General features: G+C 39.4%; 1 protein-coding gene across 3 annotated transcripts in view; it reads left to right on the plus strand.

Annotated features, from left to right (window-relative positions):
• The first annotated feature begins 3022 nt into the window (after positions 1-3022).
• Positions 3023-23799, plus strand: part of BMPR1B (bone morphogenetic protein receptor type 1B) — a 211857-nt gene continuing 191080 nt past the window's right edge. For 2 of the 3 annotated variants that reach the window (XM_032224510.1, XM_032224512.1), the window contains exon 1: positions 3151-3605. The gene's annotated coding sequence lies outside the window, so the exon portion shown is untranslated. The other variant, XM_032224511.1, reaches the window with a different exon arrangement.

The following is a 23799-nucleotide window of genomic DNA, read 5'->3' on the forward strand; positions in this document are numbered from 1 at the left end:
GAAAAGTTACACTAAGTAGCAGGAATTAATATTGATCCACACTAGGCACAGAAGACCTGCTTGGAGATCCCAGAGCTTCTGAATGCCTGAGCATAACGTGGGAGCTCTGATTTTGCCAACATAAGACTCACAAATCAAACAAGAGCAAACTTTCTTGTCATACTTCCAGTATTTCCGCTTCTAAGCTCAGTCAATGTTAAACTTTCTTTGCACGCTTTGAACAGTTCTGGCTTGGATCCCAACAGGTAAGGCCTACAAGCTCAAAGGTGCATGAAAGGAGAAGGCAAACAAGATTTCACTGAACATGTCAAGGACTTAATCAAAGGCTTAGTCCTCAATGTGGGTGACAGGTCAGGTAGAGGCACTTTTTGTTCCTCTGTGTTTGCTTTTGAACTGGTTTGCACGCTCCTTGGTCTGTTTCAGTATCCTAAAATCTGGAGACACCTTCTTTGTTTCCTTCTCAAATTTCCTTCATCCCAGATTAAGAAAGAAAGAAAAATGATTTGTGTGACTCGAACCCCTACCAATAATACGGGGCTCTAAGAGTAGGTGGGTTAGAATATGAAATCTCAAATGAGTCTTCAATAACCAATCTTTTGAGAAGAAAATCCTTTCCAGGTAGCTTTTACACTGAGAACTAATTGAGATACTAAGGAAAAGCATGAATACGGCTGTGATGGCAAACCTATGGCAAGCGTGCTGGAAGTGGCATGCAGAGCCATCTCTCCCGGCACAAGAGTCATTGCCCCTTGCTCTTCCGGATTCTGGTGCACTGGCCAGCTGGTCTTTACATGTGCAGGAGTGTTAGAAACTGGAAGAGCAGCCGCCCGGTGTGCAAGCACGCACCAGGAAAATGATTTTCGGATTTTCAGCATGCTCATGCGTACCGGTCAGCTGGTCTGGTTTCTGGCATGCATGCGTGCACAAAGATCAGCTGGCTGGTGCGCACGCAGACACCGGAAATTAGAAAAGCATCTTCTCGGTGTGCGCATGTGCACTGGGCAGCTGCTCTTTCAGTTTCTGGCACGCGTGCACGCATTCCTATTTTGGCATTCAGTGCTGAAAAGGTTTGCCAATATTGGTAGGGTCTCTGGGGAAAAAGCAGGAGGGAAATGAATGCATTGCTTGGGTGGGACTGTGATTCCACTCAGTTAGGAAGAGACATTTTCTTGTAAAGTGAGCATCACTCCCAGGAAAATCTGAATAGACTTATGAATGCAGAACTGGAAGGTTGTTCTGCCATCAGTTATCTATGCATTATTTTCTCCATGCAAATGTGTACTTGCAGTTGCGCCAAACTCACATCCATTGCATTATGTACTCACAAACAAAAACAAAGGTAGGAGAAGAGTCCAAAGGATGAGAGCGCGAGATAAAATATTTCCTGGGTAAAGTTCAGCATCTTGGGATTCTTCAGCACAGCACGTACAAAGTGTTAGCCAAGGTTGATTGAGGGGAGAACTCTACTATATTAAGAATGCTTGGGAATGAACCTTTATCTATTTAAGAAAAGGATGAAAAAGAAAAATCAGCAGAGAACTGGAGTAATAATGCCCCTGTGTAGTTACATTTCTATCTGGACAGAGGGCTGGATTCCACTGTAATTAATTTCAAATTATGAACAACCAGCCAGGCGGTGTGGAAAGTTCATCACTCTTATGCTATTTTTAAAATTGAAAGTGGGAACTTGCAGTTTCCTAGATGTTCCTAAATTGTTCCTCTTTGTTACTCAAACCTGCATAGTTAAAAGTAGCAATTGACTCTTGGCAACTTCTGGAAAAACTACAGATATTACTTGTTGTTGTTATTCTTAGGGCCACTAGTTATCTGGGATATTATTCCAAATAGTTTGTGTAGCTTATTTAAGTTTGATTTTCTAAATTGCAGTATTTTTGCAGCCCAATTAGATTTTCATCAAGAGTTGAAATGGGAGTGCTATTATTTCTGGCTGCACGATAAAGGTAGTCTTTGATTTACGACGTCAACGAAGCCCAGAATTTATGTTGCTATGTGAGAAATTTGTTAAGTGAGTTTTGCTCCATTTTATCACTTTTCTTGCCACATTAATTAAGCAAGTCACTGCAGTCGTTAAGTTAGTAATAAGGTTATTAAGTGACTTGGGCTTCCCTTTTGACTTTGCTGGTCAAAAAGTCACAACCCCCCCCCCCACATCTTGTAACAGTGCATATGTCATACATATGAATCAGAGGTGGATTGCTCCTGATTTGGCCCGGATCGGGTGAACCGGTAGTAGTGGTGCCACACAAGCAAACCGGTAGTAAAAATAATGGAAACCCACCACTGATACGAATCGGTTGATAAGCATCAGAATGTAAATGATGTGATCACGGGGATCCTACAACAGTCACAAGTGTGATAAAATGGTTATGAGGCACTTTTTTCAGTGATGTTGTCCAACGGTCACTAAGAGAACTGTTGTAAGTCGAGACTACCTCTCTGTAGAGATGCACAGTCATCCAGGTCATGGTTGTCCCAAAGATGCTTTTTCTGGAGGCAACAGGACTTTCTTATTTTTTTTCTCTTTGAGGACATTTTGCTTCTCATCCAAGAAGCTTCTTCAGCTTTTTCATTCTCCAACATCCAGTCAGAGCTGAAGAAGCTTCTTGGATGAGAAGAGAAACATCTTCAAAAAAAAAAACAAACCAAGAAAGTCCAGTTGCCTTCAGAAAAAGCTCCTTAGGAAGAACCATGACCTGGATGATGGAGAATCTCCAAAGACAGTAGATGGATTGTTATTACACTTTGGACTACTTTGCGACTTCGAGGACTACCTGCGTTTATTGCACGAATGGAGTACATTCATTTAATCATGGTTTATTAGGAGAGCGGGTCGAACCTACAAAATATAACCCAGCCAGGCGGATTTTGGCTTTTAACTCAACCTCAGCCAAGCAGGGAAACCTCAAAGAGGAGGATTACAACCCAGCTGACCTCCCCGCGCCGGTTCCACGTTTTGCAGCCGCCTCGCCTCCAACGCCCGTCGTAGCCTAAAAGCCACAGAAGCAGCAGAACGCGGAGCGTATCCAAAAGCGCGCCGCCCGGCGAGTTGCTCTCAAGAGAGACGCGCTGCTTCTCACGGCGGACTCAACACGTGCGCCAGCCCCTAAACCGAGGTAGCCGCCTGTTCTCAACCGGTGGGGTGGGGAGAGGAGGTAGAAGAAGAAGCCGAGCCCGGCCTTAAGAGACTTTTTCCCTTTGCAAAAAAAAAAAAAAAAAGCGCTTGGCTCTCGGCATTCACTAGTGGGAGCTGCAGAGGGCACGGAAACCGAATCCAGCAGCGCTCCTTTCTCTCTTTCTTTCTTTCTCTCTCTCTCTTTCTGTCTCTCTGCACCGGAGTCCGGGAGCAGCTGCGAGAGCCGGGCGGGCGGAGAGGAAGAGAAGCCAGAAGCGGCGCAGAGAAAGAGGTGCCGAGTCGAGCTCAAAAGGGCCGGGAGAGGAGGGGGAAAAAAACACCACCACACACGATCGCTCTTGCCGCGATCTCCCCTCTTCTGCTTGGACACCGGAGGGGGAAAAACCAAAACAAAACAAAACCCGGCGGCTCGGCTCTGCCGGGAAACTTCATCAGCGTTTCGGACTTGCAAGTGAGTTTCGGCGCTCGGCGTTTCGGTGCGCGGCGGCGGGACGAAACTCGCCGCAGCGTCCGTTCCCTTCGCGCGGTTCGCGGCGCCTTCGGGTGGGGGGGGGAGAGAATGGCTGCTCCTCCTTTCCCCCCTCCTCCGCCTTCCCGCCTCTCCCTCATTAGCTGAGGGGGTCTTTGCCATGGGCAGCTGAGGGAAGAGGGGAGGGGGAGGCCGGGTTCTCTCAGGGGCCGGATTAGGTGCACGTTGTGGGGAAGGGGGAGGCGGAGGAGGTGGGGAACCTCTTGAGTCTGGGGTTGGCGAGGGATTTGCGGGGAAAGTCAGCCCTCCGGCTTGGGAGAGAGCGAGGAGCCTCCTGCCTTTTCTGCACCGACCCAGAAACTCCGCAGGGTCGGGAATTGCAAAGAGTTTAGGCGGTGAGTAAAACGTGAGGGACGGGAAGGGGTGAGGGGAACGTGGGAGATTGAGACGGCGCGGAAAGTTTGGTGGACGTTGCTAAGAAGTGAGCGAACGACTTAAATTCCAGAATCACGTGGAGACAGATGTGCAATATCTGGAGTGTGGGGTGGAAAAGAGAGGGACTTCTTCTTTTATTCTTTACGAGTGGAGCTCCCTAAAGTGGGGTGGGATGGGGCGGGAAGGGGAACCAAGATTATTCCTGGTAAAAGCATTATTCCTTTCCACTTAACCAGTGCAAAGGAATAATCTCTTGTCTCGGGAGAAAGTCGACTTTGGAAACGGTATTGAAATGCATCCTTGGGTAGGAGAAAGCATCTCTCCCTACACACACACACACCACACCACACCACACACACACACACACACACACACACCTCTGGGATAAGAGTACTGGGATAAAAGTACATTTTTGTGTTATTTTACTCCAGTGGCCAATCACATGCAGAGGGGGGGAAACAACCTAAAACTGGACAAGTTGACAGTAACTCTTCATTCTGCAGCTTAAATGGGAGCTTGTTGTGTTCATATTTTGAAGAGAAAGTTGCTTTTCTTGTTTCCCTGTAGTTGACCAACAATCTTGCCTCCTGCATGTGTGTTACATGAGTTTGAGAGAGATGGGCTGTCTGTGTGGTTTTTTTTTAAATGGCTTTCATTGTTTTGGAATTGTAATTTGTAAGGGGCAGAGCCCATGGAAATGGGCAACTATGATGCTTTTTAAATAAATGAGGCTTAAGCAGTTTCAGGAAAAGCAAGCTACGTCCTGCAGGTTGGACCTGTGATAGTAAATAGACTGTGATGTGTATGGTAGGTGTAGTTTTGCTTGAGAAGAAAGATAGAAGAAATACACATGCAGGATAAACCAGTACTGTAAACTCCAACTGTACTTGCAATTTGACAGCAGTTAAATCAGGGGTGCCACATTTCAAAGTTACAGTGAGAGGGACCGCAGCTGCTCTCTTGCAGATATGTGGAATGGCATGAGAACCACAAGTTTTGCAAAGTGAAGAGAGGAAATTGGACACAGCTTATTAGAAAAGATAAAATAAACCATCAGCAATGCTTTACTGATCATTCTTCATTGAGATTTTATATTAGTTGCATCTGCTGATACAGGTGTTCTTCATCCCTCTCTGTTATTTTCAGCATCTGGTAAACCGAACAAGTACTTTTCCAACAACCTGTAAAATCCAAGGCATTGTGCTTTCATTGTTTAATTCCATCCTCCAAGGAGCAGAGCGAAATTTAAATTCATACCTTCTAAGCATCTTTGCTTTTGGGAGGAACATCAGTGACTGCTCTTTCTGGGGTTAAAAACCAGTTGGGAGAACTAAGCTGTTCTTGAACGAAGATTGTTTTGAGTACAAGGGAGTGAATGACTTCATATTCGTAATTTCACAGCGATGAATCTGCTAGACGAATCCATGTGAGGAACATCTTAAAATTGTCATAAGTAGCTACAAATAAACTGGTGGGGGTGTTTTGTGGGGATAGAGCTGTGCCTGGAGAAGATCTCTTTGCTTATTGATATTTAAAAGAGGAGTTGTGACTCACTGGTAAAAGTACAGAAATTTCGAGTTTAATCTGTCAAGTGTCCAACCAAAGGTAACAAAAGAGAAAAAAAATGTGACTTGAACCTGGGGAAGCCACTGGTCTAAAACAGCCATCACCAATTGGTGGTCTGTGAGAAAATTTTGATGGTTCACAGAAAAATTATTTGCATTTTTTATATTGCACTAAATACTATTTAATAATTTTTATTTAGTGCAATAAAAATTCATATTAGTGGTCCACGGGATTTAAAATTATGAATTTAGTGGTCCCTGAGTTCCAAAAGGTTGGTGACCCCTCGTCTAAAGGACAACATTGTTTATTTTGAATTGCACCCCCTCCCTAATGATTGTAAGCCGCCCTGAGTCCCCTCAGGGAAAAGGGCGGCCTATAAATCCTAATAAAATACTAAAAAAAAAAACAAAAAAAAAACCATGCCCAATTTATCCTGAATCAGTTTCTTGTGTTTAACTCTCCAAAGTTAAAGTTATAAGGGTGTTCTGTGTTTATAAGGGCAAAAGTGTTGTTTTTAAATGTTGTAAAAGTCCTACTGTTCATGTAAATTCCACATGTGTTTTCCAGAACACTTTTTAATGTATAGAAAAAAAATTATAAAGGTGGTGGTTTTTGTGGAAATTCTGGAAAAGTTCTTTTTCATGGCTGACCTAATAAGTTTATAGAAAGTTTCTAGCTAGTGTAATACTAGAACAGATATATTAGAATAGCATGCATGGTTTGATGATGTCTCTGTATAAAGTACAAAACCATTGCTTGATTTCTGAAGAGTTTATACTGCAATAAACATAGAAATCTTGTTGAAGTTTGATCTGCTCAAGATTGCTATTTTCCTGTTGCTGTTCCTTGTGGAAGGGCAGTGATCCAGATATTTGGGGAAGCAAATAAAATTTCTTCCTAATGGTATATAGGTTGGTGGGATGGGAGAATGAGAGTATGTATAAATGATTGCGTAGTGTGTAATCCATGGTTGCCCAAGGAGTCTATAGGAGCCAGTATAATCTTCCCTCTTTAAAAAAGTTGATCATATCTGTTGTTTGGGAAACTCATATGTATTCAAATGGAAGAGTACTTTCATACTGAGGACCCTGAATATATGCATGAATCTTGAGCCCCTAATCAGTGCAATCTGCCCTATTTTCAGTCCAGTGATTCTTTTAGTTGGAGCAAAATAAAGTTACAAAAGGCAGATGTCATCATCTTGATTGCCCACTACCTTTTTATATATGAGACAAGGTGATTGCACAATATAAGACATGCCTTGTAACATCTTTCACTTTGCGAATTTCTAGTTTCTCATTGATTTACCCGAACTTTTGATGCACAGGTTCAGAGAAATTGAGATATACTGACATAAAATAATATCACTTATGCTTGGTGGTGCAGTGGTTAGAATGCAGTATTGCAGGCTCCACAGCTTGGAGTTTGATCTTGATGGGGCTCAATGTTGACACAGCCTCCCATCCTTCTGAGGTAGGAAAAATGAGGACCCAGGTGGTTGGGAGAAATATGCTGATATTATAAACCAGCCAGAGAGTGGTGTAATGCACTAGGGGGCTGTATATAAATCATAGTGCTATTTCTATTGCTAGTGCTATAACTCACTTTTCGGTAAATGTGGCCCAGAGTAATTCTGAACCATGCAGATCAAGGGTGTCAAACTCAAAGTGCTTAGATCTGGCCCATGGAGCCTCCCTGAAAATAGTGAAGGACTGGCCTGCAGTGCTTCTGCCAGGGAAAACAGAGGTTGGGGTCGCAGATGCCCCTCCTGAGCTTAATTTCTACTGGCAGAGGGCTGTAGGAGGCCATTGTGGCCAAAAACGGAGCCTGGGTGTATGTGCGCATGCCCCTCCTGAACTCCATTTTTGCTGGCAGAGGATTGCAAGGGGCCGATGTAGCTGGAAGTGCAGCTCGGGAGCCCGTTTTCATTGGCAGAATGATCAGGCCACCATGGGCGCCCCCAACATCAGTGACGTCGATTAACCAAGCCAACCATGGCACCCCCTCCTCAACCCCCCCCCCCGAGGTAAGACACAATCCTGATGCGGCCCTCAATGAAATCAAGTTTGACACCCCTGACTTAGATGAATGCTTATGTTGTATTGTAAGGATATGTGAATACACAACTTGATTCTCCTCTCCCCATGAATTAAATAGGAGTGGGAAAAGAAAAGTTAGTACAGATGTGGACAATTTTCAAAATTCACACCTGCCCTTATATGGAAATTAGTACTTTAATACACTTATGGATTCCAAATGTGGTAAAATACACAATATCCTATTGGTCAGCATGGTAGTTTTCTTGGTGTTACATAGCAGAATACTGAAATATTCTAAACTGTTAATACTGACAGGCTATAATTTAGAGTCATTTTATAATAGACTACTTGGGGATAGCATTTAATCATATCTATGGAAGTTCTCAATCATCCAAGTTATGGTTGTCCCAAAGGTGCTTTTCCAAAAGATAACTGGACTTTCCTGCTTTTCCCCCCCTGGAAAACATTTTGCTTTTCATTCAAGAAGTTTCTTCAGAACTGAAGATTAGAAGTGAAACGTTTTAAGGGAAAAAAACCCAAGAACCCAGTTGCCTTTGGAAAAAGCACCTCGTGGCATTTATCACTTCATAGAAAACTTCAAAAGGTATATGAAATATATTGCTCTGTATGAGTCTGTATAAGGGATGCAGTGGCTAAGATGCTGAGCTTGTCAATCAGAAAGGTCGGCAGTTCAAATCCCTAGTGCTGCATAATGGAGTGAGCTCCCATTACTTGTCCCAGCTTCTGCCAACCTAGCAGTTCGAAAGGACGTAAAAATGCAAGTAGAAAAATAGGAACCACCTTTGGTGGGAAGGTAACTAAATGCTTCAGCGTTTAGTCATGCCAGCCACATGACCATGGAGAAGTCTTTGGATAGCACTGGCTCTTCGGCTTTGAAATGGAGATGACCACTCCCCAGAATCAAGAATGACTAGAACATATGTGTGAGAGAAACCTTTTACCTTATGAGTTCTGAAACCCATGGTTTTTGTAAATGCAGTTTGGTCTGATTTTCTTTTGATCCCCAAAATAAGCACGTGGCCTTATTTCCGGGGATGTCTTATTATTTTTGAGGTGCAGGAGGCAGCGAGTGTTGTCACCTCAAGGCTGCTGTTGTGTTGCAGTATTTTTGGGGTGGGTTTATTTTTTGGGGAGGGCTTATTTTAGCACATGTGCTCAAAAACTTGATTGGGCTTATTATCTGGAAAGGTCTAGTTTTCAGAGAAACGGTATAATCAGCATGCATGTGAAAATTCAAATAATAGGAGAATATGTATATTATGTATGCTATAACATATATAATGGAAGAAAACATTCTAAATCTTACTAAATGAATATTTGATATATTTATCAAGAACAAATGGGTATTTGAGCATTTATACCTGGGCAACAGTTGGGATGAAATTTCAGTTTTTACAATTTTCATGCTGACTTCGACCTAAGATTGTGATATTATACAGGGTTGTGCTAAGAGATGATGCAGCTACAAAGAGCAGTCTGTTCGTTGTATCAGTTCAGTACTTGGTTTATTTATTCAGAATTTAGTCTCATCTAGTTCTAAATTAATGTATATATAGATTAAAGACATCATGAAACAACTATTTTCAGTTGAACACAAATCCAAATACTATTGAGACTGTCCAGACCATCTGTAATTTTATTATTTTGTTCCCTAGAATCACCATTAGAAAAGAAATGAGACACAAACTGAATAAGCAAAATAAATCTCTATAGTAGTTTTGACTCCATGGGCCTTTGGGACTAATTCAGTTGTTTCTGAATTATTTCCTTGCTTACAGCTTGGTTCATTTTCATTTTTCAGTGCATAATTAAAAGCAGAAGATGGAATTTCTCTTCGTAACAAGGGAAACTTGCACGTATTTCTTAATACAGGAAATGCAGATGTATTTCAGTATAATCTGTATGAGGTCAAGTAGCACAAGCCCTATTTCTATGTGTATTAAGTGATCAGCTGTTTTCCTGACTGCTCCAATTTCCAATCCTTTTCTAAAAGGGATTAACCAACACAATGTATCTTATGTCATTCATCTGTTTTCCTTTTGGATTCATTTTGTAGCCCCTGAGAGACTATATGTCCTATTTTATAAAGCTTGTTTATAAAATAATGTCCAATGTAGAGATGTGAAGGCCTTCCAGAGGACAGCCAATTGTTTTGAAAGGACCCTCCATCTGAGGGACCCCAGAATTCAAGCCATAAGAAGGACATTTGCCATCAACGATGATCATCTTCACAGATTCTCTAATCAAATGTCTGAATCATGGTTTTAAGAATTGGGTGGGGAACATGGAAGAGTCCAGACTCTAGGAGAATTCGCCGCAGGCAACTCACTGCAGCTAACTCTCCATGGAACAGGAGTTACATCAATATTGAAGAAATAGTGGAATAGAGTCATTAAAGAAAATTCAAAAGGATGTGCAAAATAAAATGTGAATGTCAAAAATTGAAATTGTTTCAAAATTATTTTAAATAATTAAATTGAATTGTTGAATTGTTCTGTGGTGAATTGTCCTATGGCAAGTGGGGCATAGTGCATTGTCCCATTCTGACATGAAAGATGCCATATGAAAAACATTTTTCAGCTGATTTAAGACAAATATTTTAAAAAATCAGACAGCATTAAAATAAAGTTTTGAGTTACCGAAGGTACATATTAAATGTCTTTCAACCTTCACATGCATAGCTTCTTTGAATGTAATGTTGATAAATTTTATGCTATACATAGTTTCCTTTTGAATTAGGAGCACACAATCTTTACAACAGCATGTTTTGGGCTTAAGGAGAAAGATGCCCTTACGTTTGCTTATTTAGAGTAAAATTTAGAAATGCACAATTATTGTAATTATTTATGACCCATCTTAATGAAACTGAAATTAAAATAAATAAGTACCTGTACAATTGATTGAACAGACACATACTGGTAAATTGCTTAACAATCATCTCTACTAGAGTAGCATATGTTGATGCTTGAATTTATATCTATATTTTAATTCAAAATATAAATTGGAATATGCCATGCAAATATGTCTGCTTTTGCTCTTTCTTCCTGTCTCTCTCTCTCTCAGTAAAAGGCACTATTTCATGAAATTGTATTCATGTATACATTAGTTTGATTAAAGCCAAGGAAATATAAGCTGAGTCATCTGTACATGTTATTAGAGGAATAGTGGGCTGCATATCCCATAAATTGCTTTGGCTACATTTATCCAGTGTTTCCTAATTAGAATGGGAAGGAATAAGGCAATATGAAGACACCATCAAAACTGATTTTTCTTTGAAAAAAACATCGTAGCATGGCAAGAAATTGAAGCATTTCCACCCTTCTCTTCAGTAGCAAAAATGTGATATAACTTGACAATCTTGAAAATAGGACTGTGTGCTCTATTGAAAGGACCATACTATAGTAATTGAATAAAAATATTAAAAATAATGTGGTGGTGCGGTGGCTCAGTGTACCCCCTTCTCCCCAGATTGTTAGGGCGGCATACAAATTGAATAAACCTTAACCTCAGTAGTTAAGAACCTGGAAATCTGACAGTCCAGGTTCGAAACTCGAGCTCCATGCAACGGGGTGAATTCCTGACAACTTAGCAGCTTGAAAGCATTAAAAAAATGCAAGAAGATAAATAGGTACCAATTCGGTGAGAAGGTAACTGCTGGTTGATGTCATGCTGGCCACATGACCATAGAAATGTCTTCTGACAGTGCTGGCTCAATGCTCTTTGAGATAGCAATAGCAATAACAGTTAGACTTATATACCGCTTCATAGGGCTTTCAGCCCTCTCTAAGCGGTTTACAGAGTCAGCATATTGCCCCCATCAACAATCTGGGTCCTCATTTTACCCACCTCAGAAGGATGGAAGGCTGAGTCAACCCTGAGCCGGTGAGATTTGAACAGCCGAACTGCAGAACTGCAGTCAGCTGAAGTAGCCTGCAGTGCTGCATTTAACCACTGCGCCACCTCGGCATTGCCCCCTATAATCACCAAAAAATAATGGAATGAAATCTTCAGGATTCGCTTAATAAGGATAAAACATCTGACCTTGGCTATATAACATGGAAAACTTGCCAAATTTCGTGGGCAACTGGAAGAAGGAGTCTCTCTTTCAGACATTGAGTAAGAAGTGATGAAATATTTCATATGAAAGATTAATCCATATTATGCCAACCTGTCGTATTCAAGATGTTGAACTACAACTCATGTCTTCACTACAGGCTATGCTTCCTAGGAATTTGGCAAGTTGAGCCACATCTGGAGTGTCACTGGCTTATCTTTTGTGTTATTCTATATTGTGGCTTGTTTTGTTTTGACTTAGCATTTTCCAAGAACTGAGCTTTTGTTATTTGTAAATCATGCTTTATGATTAGGGCATGTGTGAACCCAGCCAGTAGTAAACATAAATGATGTCATAGCTCAGTGTATGAACCTGATAATTTTCAAATAAATTCTTTGTAGGCCTCATCCTGGCAAGACAGAATTTAGGGAAAGTTTGTATTTACAGTGGTTTGAATTTTTCTGTTAATGAGTTGGTAAACTTCAAATTGATTGCTAAATGAAATAGCAATCTGTTTGTTATAAAAGAAGATATAGTAGACTGAAGTAATGCACTATTCAAATGGCACACTTCAAACAGCTCATGGGTTTGAAGTTTTGGAAATAATTGAATTATGCAAATGCTTGGGAGTGTATTCTCATCATTTCTGCCTTTCTTGGTGACTTTCCATTTTATTATAGACTACTCTGTAATTGCTCTGCTGTTTGGCAATATTGTAAGTCATCAATGTTCTTAACTATAATGCCATTATGTGATATGTTAGTATCAGGTTGGAGATACTATTTAATTGTATCTTATTTTAGACAAATAAGAAGAAGTATAATGGGAGCACCCACTGAAGTGCCTTAAAACATGGCATAATAATAATTTCAGACAAAAATAAAAATATATTCCAAGGTTCTTCTCAGTACTTCTACTTAGTTTAGCTGCTCAACAAGCTGTTTTAATGGGGAAGAATCATGCAAATTGTTTTGAATACCAGAATATCAGGGCATTGAAATTGTAGCACTATAAAAATGAAGTTTTTCATGTAGGTTAATAAGTTGCTCTGTTTTTAATTATATTGCTGATGCTATGAATTATAAATGGTGAAGGCATAAAATTTTAGTCTTGCTTTATGACTAAGGAGACCTTTTGAATAATTGAGTCACTGTCTGGGTGAGTTCATGGAGGAATATTTGCTGGAAAATGTGGTAATAGCCTGAACTCTGGTTTTCACAATTACATCATCCTTCTTCTCAATAATCCAGGTCAAATATACATGTTTAGAGTGTATACTACTAAGGAAAGAGACTTTTTAAAAGCAAGCTTTGTACTTTGCTTCTTATATTTGGATCCATTTGTGAGAATATACTTAAAACTTTTTGGATAGTGCAATTAGGCTTGAATGTGACTTTTGTTTAAAAATTTCAAAGAGATCTGAATGTTTGGGCTACAAGAGTCATACGTTATGTGTTTTAGGAAAATATGGACCTCCCCACACTTAGGGAGACTTAGAATGATCTAGAAGCAATGGTTGGCACTGACTCTTAAATTTGCAAGTATTAAATGTTTGGACACATAGCAATAGCAATAGCAGTTAGACTTATATACCGCTTCATAGGGCTTTCAGCCCTCTCTAAGCGGTTTACAGAGTTGGCATATTGCCCCCACAATCTGGGTCCTCATTTTACCCACCTCGGAAGGATGGAAGGCTGAGTCAACCCTGAGCCGGTGAGATTTGAACCGCCAAACTGCAGAACTAGCAATCAGCTGAAGTGGCTGCAGTACTGCACCCTAACCACTGTACCACCTCGGCTCTATGAGAAATAGAGAAATGAGAAATATGAGAAACACTAGCATAAATCTGGCAAATGCATCTAGTTCTATAAAATATGAACTATCAATATGTAGATTCAAACGATCTTCCTTCTTTTTATGACAACTAGCCATAATAGTTGTCAGAGGGTGTATTTTTTGTCAAATAAGAACTGATCTTCAAACCAGACCTAAGCTAAAGCTTTTCCAGGTGTGTTGTGCTGTCAAGCAAGGAGAGGAATGATCAGTCCTTCAGACTGTGTTGATTAGAATAACTTGTGTCTTTAACTATTGTTATGCCATTTTTATGTGTAAGACATCCTGAGGCAACCTGGTGAGCATTTAATGATAAATAACAAAAACCATTAATATTCAAAACCTAAAATGACAAATGGAGAAACACTGTTCAGATAATGAAGATCTTGGAAAAACAGCACGGGAGCGAAGTCTCAGTGGGAAGAGTGTCCAAAAAGTTTGTACTATTGCATATTATGTGGAAAATCCATACACCATATTTTGGGGAAAATAAGAAGCATTTCCCCCCGCCACCCAAAAAAGTGGGTGGAAATGTGTGTGTGTCTTTTACAGCGAATAGGGGCCCATTTTTGGTCTCTCAAAACCTCTGTGCATCCCATTTTTGTCCCCCGGGCTTCCAGAACCCCTCTAGTTTTTGGCCTTCCTAACCTTCTGCACATCCCGTTTTTGCCCTCCCCGTCATTTGAAGTATGCTTTTGGATGCCAGGGGGAGAAAAATATTTTTTCTTGGTTTCCTCCTCTAAACCAAGGTGCGTCTTATAGTCAAGTGTGTCTTATACGTTGAAAAATATGGTAACTGGAGACTGATGCGCAAGCTGTGATTGATTCCCGTGATTGTCAATATCTCTCACAAAGATATTTTTGTCAAAAGCTTTGTCTCAAGTACTTCAATACCTCAGGTGCTTTATTTGTTTTTTTTTCTTTAGAGGAAGAACATACTCCCATAAGAAACTTCTTGATCTTTGACTTAATATTCAAAGGTGAAATGAGGATGACTTCAGAGGATGACTTCTCAATGCCTTTTCACAGTTTAAAGAAGTTTATTCTCCGCTGAATCTTTTATGAAAGAAGGATTAGATTTTGAATTGACAGATGGGGCCTACTACAAATGTAGAGGCAGGATCTTGTGATGGCAAAAGGCGTTTTATTTGTATTACATTTATACAATTGGGAGAGGCTGTTAACATCTCTTTTTTGCTCTGGCTGACTCATGTAAGATATTAGCTTCTCAGATCACTGGGAACAATTGCTTTGCATAAACTCCCGGCTTAAGGATCTTTTCCAAAATGTTTTTCCCCAAATTATGGATTATTATTATTATTTTTAAAAAAGTTTTTATTTTTTTTAAATATAAACATTCCATCTTTCCTTAAACAATGTGTTGACTGGGAATAAATAACTCTGTGCAATAACCATCAGAATTTACAACATCATTTACATTGATATTAATTCTCTAATCTTAGAATTATAGTTTATTAAACAGTTGAACATAGTAAACTTGTTCATTTTCTTCTCTTAACGTATCTTCTAATAAAAATATAATAATAACAATCATAATAATCTTCATCATAATACTAACAATCATATTGTTTACATCTCTATCTTAACATATTTTCTATTCTTCTTTAATCCCCTTCTTTTATTTCCAGCTTCCATTTTTATTCTCTAACCATTGATAAAATAATTCCCATATCATATAATATTTTACCAATTCACAGTTACCAAAATGTTTTATACGTGAGGTTTGCTCATGTAGTTCATGGATATAGCTGAAAATTACATCGTTTTTAAGTGTCTCATATTTTCAACACTTTGTATAGTTTCTTTTAATTTATGGGATTTTTTGGGTCATATTTATGCTTCAGTGTGCCTTACAGAATTTGAAAAGCAGAAAAGTATAATTAACAAAAAGTTCAGAAGCTGTCTTCCAATATGAAAACCCAAATAAGATATGTTATAATAGGGGGAAAATATGTGCTGGAAAATGATCTGATACTTACACAAATTAGACATGGAAGCCTCATAGCTTCATTTTGGAAGGTTGTCCTGTAACTTACCATATTTTTCGTAGTATAAGACGCACCAAGGTTTTGAAGAGGCAAATTAAAAAAAAAGTTTTTGTACTCTTAAATCCTCCCCAAAATGGCCCGTTTTTCACAAAAATGGGCCCGTTTTTCACAAAAATGGGCCCATTTTCCCCTCAAAAAGGCATGGATAGCCTTTAGGGAGCTTGCAGAGTGCTTCTGGGGGGATGGGAGAGGGCCACAAATGAGCAAAATGACTCATTTCTCGTGAAAATGGGCCCTTTTTTCATAAAAAAAAAGACATGGATAGCCTTTAGGAAGCTTACAGAGTGCTCCTGGGGGCTAGGAGGGGGGTTTAAATTGAGGAAAAAAGGGCCGTTTTTTGCTCATTTCTGCCATGCCCTGCATTTTGGTGAAGGGGGCAGGGTTTCAGGAGGCAAAAAATGCTGTATTTGGTGTATAAGACGCACCCAGATTTTCAGCCTCTTTTTGAGGGAAAAAGGTGCGTCTTATATACTAAAATACGGTAAGTCTTTCTCTCTCATTCCAAAAAATTAAACATTCATAGGTGACACAGTGAAAATTATCTTGATTGATAATGTATTTCACAAATTCTACTGATTTCCAAATAGAAACTCCTTTTACAAAATAATGCTTATTTACAAACTAATGGATATATACAAGTAGAATATGGAACTAAAATTTAAATTATGGTGTTATGTTGATCTTTAGCTAGAAAAATTTGATGGAGCAAGACAATATTTGAACACTTTTCTTTCATTTGATGCCAAGTTCTAGAAATTGAGGCTGTGTTCACATATACTGCCCTAAGTCATATTATGATTTGCTTAGATTTGGCTTCGAGTGATCCATACATTTAACTATGTTTCACTGAATAAATCATACTTTATGGCTTTGTGTGAATACAATCTATGGTAAATACCCACATTAAACCCACCAGCTGCATTTTCTTGGATAATATTGATGCATATATCTACAATTCTGAGAAGAAATGATCTTTTTTTTTTTTTTTTTTTAAAAAGTAAACTTATGATTTTTATAAACTGTTATTTTTAGAAGAGGCTGGATTCCATGACAATATCAGCATCAAACGGGCTTCAAATACAACTTTAAAGTTAATACTTTTCCTTTCCTCTTTTACATTGTGACATTTTCAATTAACTATCAGATCTTCTCTTCAGGGATTTAAAAAAAAGAGTATTATGTTTGAGATTCCATTAAGTAAAGGTGTGTCAAATTCATATTGCTATTTTAAGAATTTATTTTAAAAGCTTGTTTGATCCATTACAGAAGATTGTAAGTAATTTATTGTTGTAGTTGGTTCTTTATTTGTGTTATATTTTTCCACAACTACCTAACTTAACAAGCCAAACCTAACTATTTTTGGTTTTTTTCCCCTTCTCTTAATTTGTGTATTTTATCGTTCATTAAGAATCTTAATAACTTTGTATAAAGTGATGCTGGATCAAATCCAGTGGAATTGAAATCCCATTGTTTTAATACATATAAATTAAGCACATGCTTTTTCTTCCATTGAATCAATAATGAATTCTGTTTTATTTATTCCATTAGCAGGAAATGGTGCATGAGTTTGGGTATGACTAAGGCTGGTAACTTAGTTTAGCCTTTTTTGTAGTATTAAAAAGCCATATACCTAAATGCCTCTTTTGTCCAATGCTGGGATTGGCTATGGAAGTGGATGGGTTCATTTGGAGAGGATTATAACAAATGGAATCTTTCAAGTTGAAGGAAAGAAGTAGTAAATGGGATGAAAGGAAAAAAAGTAGGATAAGTGGTGTGTCCATGAAAATGATACAATAAAAGTGAAGAAGGTTCTTCCAACCACTGATGAATGCATGCAGGGAAATAGAGGTGTAGGCTTATTTATGAATTAAAAGGTAATAATGTTCGTTAGGAAATATAAATTTGTATTATCTAGGCTGCTGTAGGAATCTATAGGTCAGTGGTTCCCAAACTTGGCAACTTTAAGACTTGTGGACTTCAACTCCCAGAATTCTCCAGCCAGCAGAGGTCTGCTGGCTGGAGAATTCTGGGAGTTGAAGTCCACAAGTCTTAAAGTTGCCAAGTTTGGGAACCACTGCTATAGTGGTTCCCAAACTTGGCTGCAATACCTGCAATAGATGGCTGCATGTTAACTGCAGTAAATTGTGATGATAGAAGAAGAACCCAAAATAAATGTTGGGGAAAAAATGTGCATCTTGAATGTGTTCAGTGGGTTATTTTGTTATTTTGTTTTTTGAATGGATGGATAGAAATAAGGAAAAATAATATTTAAAAAGTCATCAGGTTGTAGATTCAAGAATACAAAGGAAGGATCACTTAGGTAAGAATTTAATTTGAAAATTAAAAAAATAAATAAATGTGTGATTTATATATTTCTTTGCACATGTAACAAACTAAGAGTAAAATAAAACTAAGATGTGCTTGTTTTAATGAAACATGAGAGAATTGTGAAGGATATAAGATCAGGAGAAAGTCAGTCTTGGGAAAATGGATATGGAGGAAGAAAAAAAGTGGAAAAAAATCCTATAATAAATCCAAGAAAATGAAGGTATGATTATAAAAAAGGATTAGAAGATATGAATGCTAATGGACACTAGGAAAGAGAATATAAAAGCTGCTTGGAATAGAGTGACAATAATCCAGAATGCCGCAGAAGGTTGTTGGAAGTACAACAATGCAAAATATGAAAAAGGACCGATAAAGTGAAAGAGACTCTGGATAAAAAAAATGCATGTAATAGAATTATAGCTTCAAAAATTATGAAAAAAGATATACTAAAATGAATATATATTGAAAAACATGCAAAAATATGTAATCTGATAGAGTAAAAGTTATTATTAAGAGAGATAGATAGAAAATGTGGAGTGATTTAAATTGAAGCAATTATTTTGGAGGTGGATGAAGTAAGGAGGCCTCTGCAGAAAAAGAAGGATTTGGACCATTATTTATAAAAAACTTCCTTCAATAGCATGATGTTCTTTTTATTATTAATGTTGACTAAGCCCTTAAAACAGCCAGTGGAACATAAATTATTCTGTGTAGGGTACCTTTGGTTTCAACCTTTAGCCCTTGTTACTTCTCATTTCTCTGTCCTGGTGTTTTTGCTGTTGCACATTTGTATTTACTTTTGATTTCATCACTTGCTTTTGGCATATTTAGCTCAGTGAACAGGATTTTTTTTTTGTAAAATTTGCATGTCAGTGCAAAAGGTGGTACACAAGGAATGTGACCAAGGCAGCTGGTGGCCTGTGCTGTTGACAGAAGGAAAGGTACTGCCAGCCAGGTTGCTGATTTATTAGTAAGACTAGCATCCTTTTCCAGGATAGAAGGTTTCTGATGTGGTTTTCAGCATCATCCAAATTAATTGGCCTCTCTCTGTGTGTGTTAGTGTTACGTGGGCTGACATCTTTGGAAACCAGGAGAAGCAACAGACACTGAATGCTACACCTTTCTTCAGGAAGGTCATCTCTCATCTGTGATGAGTCAGTGTACAATCCTCATTTTGCAGCAAAAATGACCCACTGCTATACTTTGTCTCTTCCTGAAATAGAGTTGCAATTTTGCTTCTTTTGACAATTTTGATTTTCATTCCATGTTTTAAAATCCAAACAATATGAAATAAATGAATCCTATTTAAATTGAGGATTAGAGCCCTGCATGTCTTCTGTAACTTGACCAAACAGAACTGCTTCTATTAGACGTAGCCTTCTCCTACTTAAATGGGAAAAAGACAAGCTTTATATTTTCTGAAGTGCCACCTTTTAAATTCTGTAGCAACAGCAGCAGTTGGGATATTAATAGTAATACTGTCATCCCTACGCATAGGAAGCTAGGTTAAGGAAAATTAAACCGGCATTTCTTCTTGAAAATCATATAAAAAGTACACAGAAATCATGGTTTGATATAGGTAGGTGTTCTGACCCCCCTCTGTACGGTGAAGCATGCCGACACAAAGATTACTGCTAGACAATTTATTCACAGTAAATTAACACACCAACAAGACTTTAGCAGCAACCTAGACTTCTACAGATAAGAAATGCACACCAGAGCTTCTCCAGCTTTAGTATAATAGTTGAATCCTGCAAACAGCCTCCTCCCAAAGTGTCTCCTTATATACTCTCTTGGGAGGAGCCTAATTACACCTGGGTCCAATTATCTTCTGTATCTACGTAGTTGCTGTCGGCGCTTATCTGCCCGCCTTTGCCTGGTGTCCGGGACCAACTCCCTTAGCTCCTCCCCACTGTTCCAGGGCCTGACGTCAGGGACCAACTCCCTTTGGCTTTCACCACTGCTCCATGCCTCAGGTGCCTCCTGGTGGCCAACCAGCCTCTCTGGTCCCTGCTCGGACTCTGAACCCTGTACAGGGTCCTCCACATCTTCCAGAGCCAACTCATAGTGCTCCTCGCTGTCGGAGTCTGTTTGCAGCTCCAACGGCTCCTGCTGGGCCACAACAAGTAGGCATTCCATTGGTTAGCAAACCATTGGTTTTCCCCTAACACCACTGGATGACCGCCAGATCTCGCTGTTTCAGCAGAATAAGGAAGATACTTAGGATTGATTCACACCCTGGCCAGTGTCTCTTTTCACTTTTACCATTGAGTAGAAAACAACAAAGTGTAACCAGCCGGACAAACAGGTTTAAGAACAGCTTCTACCAATGGGATGTCAGACTCCTAAACACAATATAACACTACAGATTAATGTGATGAATTTCAATGGTGCCAGTGTAGTGTGTAATATATATAGATATATACCATGATATAAGATCATACACCAGATATAAATAAATATAATATAAATATTGCACAGACTATGATGTACATATGGAAACGTATGAGTAGTTTCTCCCCCTAACTACTTGCATAAACATTATTCTTTATATTATTCATGTTGTCTTGTATTCTTGTATGGACTGCACCAGTAGAGGCCAAACCAATTTTGTTGTATACAAGAAGTGCAATGACAATAAAGGCTTTGAATTCCAGTTGAGGTCCCACTAGTTCAGGGGTTGGCAACCTTAAACACTCAAAGATCCATAAGGGTCCTAACTGGAAGCGCCCTTTTCAGTTCTGGAGCCGACCGGAAATCCAGTTTCCCCATTATAGAGTCTCCTCCTAGTGCAGCAACCTTTTTCCTCTACCTTTCCTAACCGAAAGCCCTATCAGTTGTGGAACTGACTGGAAAACCTGCCTCTTGCCATAGAATCCCCCCCCTGGTGCACCTTCCTTACCCCCCCCCCCAAACCAGAAGCTCCTCTCAAAATTGTGGTGCCGACTGGTGACAGGGGGCCGCAGCAGATGAAAGAGCCACATGCGGCTCCAGAGCCTCAAGTTGCTGATCCCTGAACTAGTCTGATTCAATAAAATTGTGCTCTTGTCATTTAAATAACAATCTGTTCATCTAATTAGCCATGATAATTTTATTAAGCATTTTCGGTTTTTCCCTCCTGAAAAGAAAATACATTTCTTGGATTGAGGGACTCTGGGATATACCTTCAGGTCCCCCAGAGAAGCTTATAGAGCGTCTGATGGACATAACTTCTCAGATTGCCTTGGTAAAGGCCCTGTAAAGATCCCTGGGAGAGAATCTTGCTATGTTATCTGGGAGGACTTTGAAACTGTTGGGCTCAAGAAAGCAGAAAGAGTCTTTATGACTTTGATCTCAGCCATCTGTTTATTACATCCATGCTCTGCCTGATTGGTGAAAGCTTCCAGGAAACTGACAACGTGGTTGGGTTTCCGAGGTAGTAAATGATGGTAATACCCCTTAAATGTTGCTTCACCCTTTCCTCAAAACAGCCATTGCTGGAGCCAACCATTCTGGGCAATCTCCTGTTTTTTTAGGGAAGACTGTTGAGGTTTCCCAAGAGCTTGGATGAAGATTATCTATCGCCCTTTCAGCTGGATTTCAGGCATGGTTATGTTGGGTTGAGATAACATGGGTTGCAATTCCTTATGACCTCTAGTGAAAGTGGGATGAGGTCAGGGCATCCATCGTTGCTCTTGTTGATACTTCAGTGGCTTTTGATACCATCAACCATGGTCTCCTCCTAGACCAACTGCAGGGGTTGTGAGTGTATGGCAGTTTATTGAACTGTTTTTCTTGCTTTCACAGTGACAGGTTTCAGTCAGTGTTGATTAGCACAAATTCAGTCTCCGGCTTCTAAATTGTGGGGTGCTGCAGGGTTTACTCGTGTTTAACATTTAATGAAGCCGCCAGGTGATATCACCTGGAGCAGTGAGGTAACATATCATATATTCATGTTCCAGGTAAAGTAAGAGATGTTGCTAATGTCATCTTGATTTTGGACACTGTAGAGCATGGGTGTCAAACTTGATTGTGTCACGGGCTGGATTGTGATGTATTGCAATGTTTTTTTGCTTTTGCAGAGCCGAGGTGGGCATGTATCTGGCCCGTGGGCCATCAGTTTGACAGGCCTGCTGTAGAGGTTGGATGAGAACAAGAGCTTGGGTTCAACTCTGGCAAGGCTAAGTGGATCTAACAATTTACCCACTCAGAACAATGAATGAGAATTCTGAATGGGGTTGCATTTTCCCAGACAGATTCTTGTACAATCTGGGTTTTTTTCTAGACTCAACGATTCCTGTTCAAAGAGCAGGTGGCAATTATGCTGAGAGAAACCTTTGCACAGCTTTGAATTCTGCACCAGTTGTGTCCATTATCTGGACGCCACTCTTGCCCCAGTCTATTCCCATATGACTGACTGTAATGTACACTACATGAAATTGCCATTGAAGAGTATTCAGAGGCTTCAGTTGGTGCAAAATACAGTGACATGGGCAATTATATGCAGGTTTACATCTCTGCTCTGGGAGCTGCATTGGTTAGCAATTTTTATTTATTAAATTATTAAATTTATTGGCTACCCATCTTATCATAGGTAAGATTTGCACCTGGTCCAATTCCAAGTGAGATTTAGAGATTTAGAGATTTATTAAGTGCTGGTAATAACTTATAAAGCTCTGCATGAATGACCCTAATGACATTTATCTGTTCCATCAGGTCCAGTAGAAGAGGCTGTTGCAGGTTCTGTCTGCTAGAAAGTGTCTTGATGGTAACCTAGGTATCTGATGCTACCTAGACTTTTTCTGCTGCTGCTGCTGCATCTAATCTACAGAAAATCATTCCAGAGTCTGTGAAGACCTGGCCATGCCAGTCAAAGAAAGTTTTAATATAAGGATATCTATCTACCTGCATGTGTGCCCACACAGAAAGAAAGAGAATGAGAATAATACGAAGGGAGGGTTTTGTTTGGAAAGGGGCAAATCATGGCATTAGTGTGTGTTTCAGTACAGTTTCCAACCTCTTGCAATTTCCCCTACTTTCCTCCAGTTTACCATATTTTTCGGAGTATAAGATGCACCCTTTTCCCTCAAAAAGAGGGTGAAAATCTGGGTGCATCTTATACACCATTTTTTGTCTCCTGAAACCCTGCCCCCTTTGCAAAAATGGCCATGCACAGTCTTTGGAAGGCTTCCAGAGTGCTCTGGGGGCTGGGGAGGGCAAAAATGGGACTTTTTTGCTTATTTTTGCCCCCCTCAAGCCTCCAGGAGCACTCTATAAACCTCCTAAAGACTATGCATGCCCTTTTATTTAATTTTCTTTTACAAAAAATGGGCCTGTTTTTGCAAAGAGTGGGCCGTTTTTTGCTCGTTTTTGTCCCCCCAGCCCCCAGGATCACTTTACAAGCTTCCTTAAAGGCTGTGCGTGTCCTTTTTGTGACAAAAATGGGCCCATTCTCATGAAAAATGGGCCATTTTTGGGATGCCTGTAGAATGCAAAGATGTTTTTTAAAAATTTGCCTCTTCAAAATCTTGGTGTGTCTTATACTCTGGTGCATCTTATACTCCGAAAAATACAATATTTATTTTAAAATTTTTATGCCTGAGCATGGGGATGATTGAAGGGTGTCTTTGGAGCCCCAGATGTGCATTCATTTCTAGGTGCACATACACAAACTTCTTAGCAGCTATTTCTGTTTAATTCTACAATAAACTTTTCTTTATGACTTTCCCAGTTTAGCATCTCTTACAGTCTCTCACTGTTTTATGTATTAAAATAAAAATAAAAAGTATATGAATGTTAGTCATAAATTACATGTATGTAATCTTCACGGAAAAATTGATACTGTTAGAACA

The sequence above is a fragment of the Thamnophis elegans genome, chromosome 9, assembly GCF_009769535.1.
Source record: "Thamnophis elegans isolate rThaEle1 chromosome 9, rThaEle1.pri, whole genome shotgun sequence".
In the NCBI taxonomy this organism is placed as follows: Eukaryota; Metazoa; Chordata; class Lepidosauria; order Squamata; family Colubridae; genus Thamnophis; species Thamnophis elegans.